This window comes from Magnolia sinica, chromosome 7, assembly GCF_029962835.1.
Source record: "Magnolia sinica isolate HGM2019 chromosome 7, MsV1, whole genome shotgun sequence".
Lineage (NCBI taxonomy): Eukaryota > Viridiplantae > Streptophyta > Magnoliopsida > Magnoliales > Magnoliaceae > Magnolia > Magnolia sinica.
This window is the reverse complement of record NC_080579.1, coordinates 60,485,237-60,495,789: the sequence shown is the minus strand read 5'-3', so window position 1 is coordinate 60,495,789 and position 10,553 is coordinate 60,485,237. Positions and strand designations below refer to the sequence as shown.

Sequence of the window (10,553 nt, the reverse complement as noted above, 5' to 3'; positions counted from 1 at the left end):
TAGAAAATGAACCAGCACTTAACTGAATTGGCCCATTCGCTTACGAGCAAAATTGAAGATTTTGGACTGTCAGTTTCTGACCGAACTTCACCCATGGATTAGAAAAAATTTCCTGCACATATCTGTAAACTTGTGGGCCTAATCGAGTGACAACGATCGTTGATTTAATACATGTCCTCCACGGTCGATCCCCTAATCCGATCGTACCGAAATCATAACCTGTCTTAGATCCATCATAAAGGAACTTACCCTATGTCGTAAGTGGGTAATGGACCTGCAGATGAGTCCCGTTTACCCAAAACAGACACCCTGGGGCCATTGACATCAGTTCTGGGCCTATATAATGCCCTTAAACCACCCCATTCCATTCCATACGAATTTCTCAAACCTTAGGTGAGAGAAGAAAGAAGAGGAGTCAGAAGAAGATAGAGAGTTCAGGAGATCATTGCTGGGATTCACCCCACTGCTCCACGTGCTGCCTCCCCACCATCTCTACGAGAACTATTCCAATTACGATTTGGGTAAGAAATCCAAACCCTAATGTCGTAGTTAAGATTTAGAGTAGTTTGTCAACCTAGCTAACAGACTTCCTGATTTAGGTACCCGTTGTTCTGTATACGGGGATGTAAGATTGGAAACGAGAAATCTGATGAAAGGTGCAGACTATAAATGTTTAGGTTATGGTTTTCAATGCTTTTAATGTCAGCAATGATTTATATCTGACTTGATTGCTGCCATGTAACCTTAGTTACGACGTTTTCTATATATTACACATGTATGAACTATGTTGAACAAATATGCATTTCATGTGTTTATTGAAAAGTTTGAATGAACTTGCAATTATGATTTATGCTTGCCATGACTATTAATCTAGAATTCATGTTTGTTATTTGTATGACAACTCTTTTGTGAAAGGATTTGTCATAATATATGCTATAACTAATTTAGTCTATGTATATAGTAATGTGTAGTTTAAGTGTTTGATAAAATGTCTAAATGAGAAATTGTTGGTGAATTGTGTTTATATAGGGTATTGAGATAGGATTCGCAACTACCTTATCCATATTTATGATTTCCCTCATGTAATCTAAATTTCTAATGCACGATTTATGGATAGAATGCATATGTAAAATAATATGTTCATTGTGTTTGATAAAATGCGTAAATGAAGGATTCACTTGAATTGTTTGTTAAATGCTTATATGATTATCACATGTATCCACATCCTACATTTGAGTATGATTGGGACTACTGCGTAGTCCAAGTAATCGGTAACGGTTCCCAATTGAGTGGCTGAATTAGTCTTGCCACATTAGATACGTTTGATGAATCTGAGCCGTACGACGATTGTCGACAGTGGTTAGGCCATGTGGAATGCTTATGTACTCTATGTCGATTAATTCAGTATGCGCTTATACCAATCGAACTTGTTAAATAACCCGATTGGCCTATTGTGTGTTTACCATGTATGGACACTACTGCTTGAATCTAAGGTACCACTTACCAATATAAAATCTGTTTCAACCATGATATCATGATCCGTTAAGACTCATGAGTCGGGCATGGTAGTATAGGACACCATGGTCGAGTTGTAGACCTATGTTGGAGTGACGAGTCTTCCCGTAGTGACCAGTGAGCAAACCAAACTCGTGAGCCGAATACGATGATATGGGACACTGTATTCAAGCTGTCGGCCTACGTTCAGGTGACGAGCCTCCCATAGTGACCTCGAGTATAAACTCTTGAATTTGCCTATCCACTACTTTCATTAGGGGTGATGCTCTATAACCTGCCAATCGTATGTGATTAACTAGGATTGACGACCTAGATGGATCCTCGTTTGGGTTAATGATCTAAAGGGAGGTACCTTAGCTTCCCGAATCTGCTGTACGAATAAGCCTAATTAATTACTTGGCTAGCATGACCATGTACCGCATTGCATGTGCTTTGGCGAGGAAGCGCACGTTTAGGGAGTTTGCCATGCGTGAATGGCTGATGAAGTCGCTTGAGGGAGTGCAGGTGAGAGCATGGATCATTATCGCATATCATCCCTACATTAATAAGAGTAGCTAGGAATATTTGTTGTATTGCTTTATCATTACTGCTTGTCTGAATTGATAACATGTTAACCTTTATCTTATAGTACCACTGAGTTGATCACTCACTCCTACTCTAGGACGGTGTTTTAAAATACCAACCAGACTCTGTTGTAGATGTAGGTAATGACGGAGTCTATGCAGTTGAAATGGACTTCATGGATGAGGAGGAATTCTCCTATGTTCAACTATAAGGTGAGTCTTTATAGACCTTGTTCTGATTTGACGAGATTATAGGGTTACCTGATAAGGGTCGAATATTACATATCAGACCCCAATTATTACCTGATTTTACATACATGATAATGTTTAACGGAATATTTTAATTATATTTTTGTTACAGGATGAAATCAGGAGCGTTGATGGAAAAAGAGTACTACAAGCATGGATTTGACACTCCGAAGTCACCAAAGTAAGGGACGCACTCCAGAGAACTAAGACTGAAGAATTTACATGCCAGGGATTCGAGGAAATCAAGCCATTCACATTAAAGAGGCTTGAAATTGGTGCAGAATGTAAGATCACATGGTTCCCGCTATCCAATTGGCTAGAAACTCCATACATGGCCTAGAGGCCATAAATAAACCATACATATTAAATTTCAACCATTGGATATCTCAATAAGTGGGCCAACGGACAGATCAGCCCATTAATCTCCAATTTTAGGCCCACCTACAATCTGGATATACTTCAAAATTGACCCAGACGGTTTAAATAAGATGAGAAACAGGATGGATGGATTGGATTTCTCTAAAGAATCACAGTGGACCCCATATGTATAACATGTGTACATAGTGCACATGTGCACTGCCCGTGCACCGAACGAACCTAAGTCGGTCAACGCTGCTGACCCGACTTCCTTCTTTTTAAAAATGGCAGTTGCCGTTTCTGGCGCCGTGTAACGGACGGAAAGTCCGTTTTTAAAGACCGCTGTGGGCCTCACCGATAGCATGTTCGTCTGATCCAAGCCGTTCACCGTGTAGAAGGGTTCAAGAGCTACAAAACCATGTTTACAGTTTGTGCCCATACGTGCACACGTGTGAGATACAGAGGCCACAAGTGGACTGTCCGGTGACGTTCAAAATTGATTTTATTGTAATTCCTTTTATGGGTCACGTCAATGGATGTTTAAAACCATCTATATCTAACCGAAAATTCATCGTGCATCCAGTGGACGGCTTGGATTTCCTCGAAAACGCTTATGTGGGGCCCACCGAGCATCACAGCGCCAGACGTGCGAAGGCTTACGTACGTCCTCGAAAAGCAGACTTCTGGGCGGTTGTGGCCCACCATCTTCGATCAGATGGAAGATCTGATCCATCCATCATATAGACTAGCCAAAAACGTCCCAGGAGACGTTGATTTTACAGATAAAGTGCAAAGAATGAGGGACTTATGCAGGTACAGAAGTTTGCTGTGAAAAGGGCTTTCGTTGCTCATACGACAGCTTTCCAAACCTGATTTTCTCCATTCCAGCCACTCCAGCAGCTATAAGAAAGGATGCAAAATGTAGACAAGGGGAGTGGAGAGCCAGGGAACAAATCCAGAGAAGAGAAAGAGAAGAAAAGAGAAGAGAAAGAGAAGAAAAGAGAAGAAAAGAGAAGAAAGAGTTTAGAAGGATGTTTTTATTTCATCATTGTTATTTTTCTTACTTTTTAACTGATCACATGGATAGCTAAATTCCTTAGCTGGGGCTGAGATGAAGCCTCCAACTTGAATGATCCTTGTTTGTTGATTTAATCCTAATTTAATTGATTTGTTTCTTTCTCTAGTATGCTTAATTGAAAGTTTTGTGCTTCTCTATTCTAAGAGCTTAACCAAAGTCTAGTTATGGATGTTGTTTGGAACATTATCTAGGTGCTTGTGTCTGACCATGAACAGGTTCCTATAAAGGAAGAAACAAGAATCTACATCTCTCCATGCCTGACCATGGATGGAAAGATGTGATCGATATGCTTTAAGGAATTATACATTCTGTGTGCCCGACCAAGGACATAGAGTGCGCTTTATTTATTTTTGATATCAATCTGAATTAGGGAGAATCAACAGGTAAAACAAGGTTTATGATAATTAGAGGTGGATTCGAAAGTCCTAGTCTTCTCTTTGATTGAATTTTCCTTATTTCTCTTGGTTATTTTTCCATTGATTTTTATTTAGTTTATTCAATTACTATCTCAAATATTTGTTGGATTAGTTAAGAAGAGTCTTTAATTTTAAATTGTGACAACCAGTCCTCGTGGGAACGATCTTGTAATACGTACCATATTTACATCTGATTCGTATACTTGCGAGTTTAAAATCATTTAAATCAGGTTGGTTTAAATAAAACATCAAGTTTTTGGCGCCGTTGCCGGGGATTGTTTCGGTCCAATTAGATTTAGGATTCTCTCTTATCATAATTCATATTCTTAGTTTTTTTTTTTTACTAACTTCAGGTTAAATTTTTTTAGAAACTAACCTATTTCCTGTTTTGTAGGGACCTGACATAAACTACTAATTTGGTAATCTCTTTCCAAATTTTCTATTTTTTTTTTCTATTTTTAGAATTAGGGTTTTATTCTTTAGAAACCACTATTTCTAGGCTTTCTTTTTTAAGAAATTTCCTGTTTTCTAATTTTAGATTTTAATTCTTCTTTCGAGTAACTTTCTATTTTCTAGCTTTAGAAATTTTTTCCCTTTTTAGAAACTAACTTAGCTTTTAATTTCTAAGATTGGAAACTTTCTTTTTTAGAAATTAACCGTTGCTTAGGATTTTTTCTAGCATTATTTTAGGAAATTTAATTTATATTTTGTAACGACCTTGGAAATTTTTGTGCTAATCTTTCCTTAAGTAGTTGTTTTGGGGTAATTAGCGTTATACTCGATTGCTTGTGAAATTCGCATCAATCACTTTAAATTGTATCTGCATGGCTCAAAACTTGTAGATTAGTTAGCGCTGCGATACTCTGAAACCTAGGATCCATCGCTAAATCCAGTTGTTCTGGGAAATTTTTGGAAGATCTGGATCGGACCTGGACCGCGCGTTGAAAGTCCGATGGCGATGATCTTAGGCTGTTGCGGTCACCGAGTTGGGCTAGACCACCACCTCGAAAATCAAGTCCATGTGAAGCTTTGGGTCAATTTGTTTGAGCTCGGAGTGAAGAGTGTGAGAACGGTTGGAATTTAATAAGTTTTTATGAAATCTGAGTCGTGTCGCTTGCGCGACGATTTTAAGCTATCTGACCGTTGGATTCTGACCCAATTTCACCCTCTGATTAGGGAAGGTGGCCCAGGCATATCCTAGTGCTTGTGGACCTGATCGAGATTCCGTGACCGTTGATTGAGTGTGGTCCACCACGGCTGATCTGAAGAGCCGGTCGGTATGAAAACTCAGTCTGACCTAGATCCATAGTCAATGAGCTTAAGTCCGACCTTTCGTGGTTATAGGCCCACCGGAAGTGCTTCGTTGGATCGTGAGAGTCGGGTTTTGGTTATACTTTAAGTGTACCTTGACCCTGGGGTTATTTTCATCAATTTGAGGCTTATTTATAGTCCTTAAACCCTAGCTCTCTTTTCCATACGAATTTTCTCTAACCCTAGCTTGGAAAGAGAGTGGAAAAGAGAGAGAAAGTGAGAGAGATAAGTTGGTGAATCATCTTGGATTCTTTCCTATTCTTCTGCATCCTTGAACCTTCACTTTGAATCGTTATTCTGATGATTCTGAGTTCATTTTAGGGTAAGTTAACCTAACCCCAACCTGTATTAGAGCTTAGATTAGTCTTGGTGTTGTTGTATCTCATTTCTATCATTATTTTAGGGTATTTTATCGCCGTTGACGAAGACAACTCGTCTAAATCAGTTCGGTGTTTCTTTCCTTGCTTAAGGTGCGGAATTTAAGTGTATAGGTTATGGTTTTCAAGGCTTTCAATGCCAGTTACTGATTTATTCTTGTTATGAATGAGATTTCACATGCCAAATGTTGTGTTTACGTTGCTTTCCTGATATGCATGCGTTATATTGAGATTTGTGTATTCTATGTGTATTTATAAAGTACCGTATACATATAAAATATGCACTTATGTTTACCATGATTATTTGTCATGTATGTATGCTAGATGCATGTATGATAACTCCTTGGTAAAAGGAATTGTCAAAATGTATGTATTTCAACATACGTCATGTATGTTGTTCCATGTATGATAAGTGTTTGTAGAAATGCATGAATGATCTAAAGTGTAACTTATTACACTAACTGCGGGCGTTGAGAAGTGATTCTTAACACTCCTATTGATGCGCATGATTTCTTTTATGCAAGTTACATTCCATGTTATTTAAATTCAAGCATTACTTATGCTTACGTTTATGTTAAGTTGATATTCTTCAGATGCGTATGTACCATGATTTAAGTTGTTGTTCCATTACTGTTTTACATTCAACATGAATATCTGTTGTAGTGTAAGGTGTTTGGGACTATGCCTTAGTCCAGGAAATCGGTAATTGACCCTATGTTCATGGCTGAGATTGCTTTCGCCACGTAGGACGTATTAGACGAACCCGAGTCGTATTAGAGTTGTCGGCAGTGATTTGGCACGCGGAGTGTTTGCGCACTCTATGTCGTTCAATTCAACGTGCGCTCGTGGTAGTCGAGTTCGTCAAGTAACCCGATTATCCGATGTGTGTTCACCGTGTATGGACGCTACTGCTTGAATCTAGGGTACCGAACTTACCAGTGAAATCCTAATAACCATGGTACCTTATCCGCTAAGACTCATGAGCCGGACATGGTGGTATGGGACACCGTGGTCGAGCTGTCGGCCTACGCTGGGGTGACGAGCCTCCCCGTAGTGACCAGTGAGCAACTAAACTCGTGAGCCGATTATGGTGGTATGGGACACTATATTCGTGCTGTCGGCCTACATTGATTGGTGACGAGCCCTTTGTAGTGACCTCAAGCATACCTGGATACCGCAAGGAGGTGACGAGCTGAACTATGGTAGTAAAGGCATGAAAGGTGGGAATTGATTGGTGACGAGCCCTTTGCTACGACCTCAAACATATGATCGTATGAGATGTCTAGGATTGACGACCCTAGTATGGATCACTGTTTGGATGGTGATATGAGGAAGGTATCTTAGCTTCCCAATCCTGCTGTGTGGAAATGGACTAATAACAACTTGGTAATCATATCCATGCACCGCATTTGCATGTGCTTTGTAAATGTGGCGCACTTTGAGGTGATGTCATGCGTAACGTAAGATGAAGACGCTGAGGGTGTACGCGTGAGGGCACGCATCATATTGCATACATCCTTGCATTAACAAGAGTATTTAGGATTTATTTAATTGTTCTACTTTATCATTACTGTTTGATTGAACTGATAACATGTTAACCAGTGCCTTATTGTTCCACTGAGTTGATCACTCACTCCCACGTTTTTGGGGCGGTGTTAAACACCCACCAGACTCTGTCTTAGGTTCTGATGTTGCAGATGTGGATGCGACTTCTAAGGCAGAGCGGGATTATGGGATTATTTTTGAGAAATACTTATAATTTTGTTAAATAACACTTTCATACGACCTGGCTTGTATATGTACTTCAGGGATTTACACTTGTACACATATTTTTCTATAAGTCTTCCGCTTGCTTTATTCACTTATCCTTGAATCGTATCTGTGTTTTGGCTTAATCTATTCCATGTTTTATGCACTAATACAGTCAACATACATCCATCATTAAATATGTTGCATAAGTGATGTTTTGGAACTCGGGGGCTGAGTTATGCTCGACCCCCGAATTTCAAGGCGTTACATTTTTGTTTTGTTTTTTTTGTTTTTATGTTTACAGGAATTGAAGAAGGAAGCTGCTAAATAAGATTGTCTTCAAAAGGAGGAGCTCTCAAATCTTCAGACATTCATTATCTCCTTTTTCGGGTTCTTCCTTCCAATTCTCGTTTACATAGCTTTCTCTTTTTTTTAGGAATTCATAACTTTTTCTTTTAGTTTTATTCATCTTAAGTTGCATCTTAGTTTAGTTTTCTTTCTTATATTGATAACATAGTTTATGGTAGGACGTAGATCTCTGAACATAGAACTAGCACCTTTTGATCCTGAAATAGAAAGAACCTTTCGTAGAAGATTTAGAAACATCCTATTTGAAATGGTGGAAGAGAATGGAACTAAAGCTCTTAGAGATTATTCAGCTCATGTCCAATTCAATGCGCCTTCATGTATAGTGTTGCCTGCCACCACGGCAGCACACTTTGAACTTAAACCTGGGGTCATACAACTGTTGCCATCCTTTTATGGTTTAGATAAGGAGGATCCATATCATCATGTGAAAGAATTCTTAGACATTTGCTCCACCTTTAAGTTCCAAAACTTTTCAGATGATTCGATCTGTTTGCGCCTTTTTCCTTTTTCTTTGAAGGATAAGGTGAAAGCATGGTTGAATTCTCTAGGAGTTGGGTCATCACTACATGGGATCAACTATCTAAGAAGTTCTTAAACAAGTTCTTCCCGGTTCACAAAACTAATGCTCTCCGTAGAGAAATTACCAATTTCACACAAAAAAAGGGTGAGCACTTTCATGAATGTTGGGAAAGATGGAAGGATATACTTCTTAAATGTCCACACCATGGTTTTGAAAAGTGGCAACAGGTTCAATGCTTCTATGACGGTCTGACACCCCAAAACCATCACATGGTTGACACCACCAGTGGAGGGTCATTCATGACCAAAAGTGATGTCGAAGCTTGGAATTTCTTTGAAACGTTGTGTGAAAACTCCCAGCAATGGGACTATTCAAATAGAGGTGAAAGAAGTCCTCAACCACTGAAGAAAGGGGGTATATATGAGGTAGGAGTCACGCCAGATCTTTATGCCAAAATTGATAGCCTGATAAAGAAAGTGGATGCTTTAATGTTAAACAATGGACCTCCACAAACAACTCAAGTCGAGTCATGTGCCATATGTTCTAGTCTCGCCCATCCTACGCAGTCTTGTCCTTCTAGTTCAGCATTTCCAGAATTTCTCTCTGAACAAGTACATGCTATGAACACCTTTCGGAGAACTGAGATGATCCTTACTCAAACACCTACAATCCAGGATGGGCTAGACATCCAAATTTCTCTTGGGCAAAAGGATCACAACAAGGAGGACCATCTGGAAATCCTCCTATGCAACCTCAGCAGTTCTCATAGTATCAACAAGTACCTCCACAATCTAGGAAACCATCTCTTGAGGATACACTCAATCTTTTTATGCAGAGTTCACTTCAATTTTAAAAAGACACCCAACATACTTTACTAGCTAACCAGCAGAGTTTACATGCAAATGCGCAATCCATTGCTAAGCTAGAAGTACAGTTGGGTTAACTTGCTGTGACATTGAGTGAGAGAGAGAAGGGCAAGTTCCCTAGTCAACCTGTGGTAAATCCAAAAGGACAGTATGAGATTGGCTCTAATTCAAACCAAGAACAATATCATGAGCAAGCCAAATCAATCATTACTCTTAGGTCCGATAAACAGATCGAGAACAAAGGAGAGATGCCTAGGGAAGAATCAAACTCCAATGCGGAAGATCAAAATGAAATGGAGAGACATACCAGTGCATCCAAAGTCCAACAACACTCTGACTCTCCAGGAACCACTCATGTGCCATCTTATGTGCCTAAAGCACATTTTCCTCAACGTCTAGCACCGGTTAAGAAAGGAAACAACTTTAATGAGATATTGGACATGTTTAAGCAAGTGCAAATCAACATTCCGTTACTTGATGCTATCAAGCAAGTTCTTGCTTACGCTAAGTTTCTTAAAGATTTATGCACTCAAAAGCGTAAGATGAATGTTCATAAGAAGGTCTTCCTTGTGGAGCAACTCAGCTCCATGATTCAACACAATACCCCTCCTAAATTTAGGGATCCAGGAGCTCCTACCATTTCTTGCGTCATAGGAGATCATAAGATTGAGAAGGCATTGCTTGATTTAGGGGCGAGCGTCAATTTGTTACCATATTCTGTGTATGAGCAGCTAGGACTTGGTGAGCTAAAATCAACCAAAATAACACTCCAACTAGCTGATAAATCTGTCAAGGTACCCCGTGGTGTTGTTGAGGATGTGCTAATCCAGGTTGATAAGTTTTATTTTCTAGTGGATTTCATCATTTTAGATACTCAACCTGTCCAGAATCCTACAAGTCAAGTCCCACTTATCTTAGGACGTCCATTCTTGGCCACATCCAATGCAATCATAAATTGCAGGAACGGAGTTATGAAGCTATCTTTTGGTAACATGAAGATTAAACTCAATGTTTTCAATGTTGGACAACAAATGTCAGACTCGGATGATATATTTGAAGTGAACATGATTAAGAGTCTAGTGCATGACTCTTTCCTTGAAGTTTCTGAAAATGCTCTTGAGACTTGTTTAGCATATTTTGGCAGAGATTTTGACATAGAAAGTTCCATCCAAGAAGTCAATGC

At 39.3% G+C, this 10,553-nt stretch overlaps 1 non-coding gene across 1 annotated transcript; it reads right to left on the bottom strand.

Moving 5' to 3' along the window:
- Nucleotides 1–8,608: 8,608 nt before the first annotated feature.
- LOC131252247 (small nucleolar RNA R71) lies at nt 8,609–8,715 on the bottom strand. The gene has a single exon (XR_009174282.1). It is a non-coding gene; the product is annotated as a small nucleolar RNA R71 (small nucleolar RNA).
- Nucleotides 8,716–10,553: the final 1,838 nt, after the last annotated feature.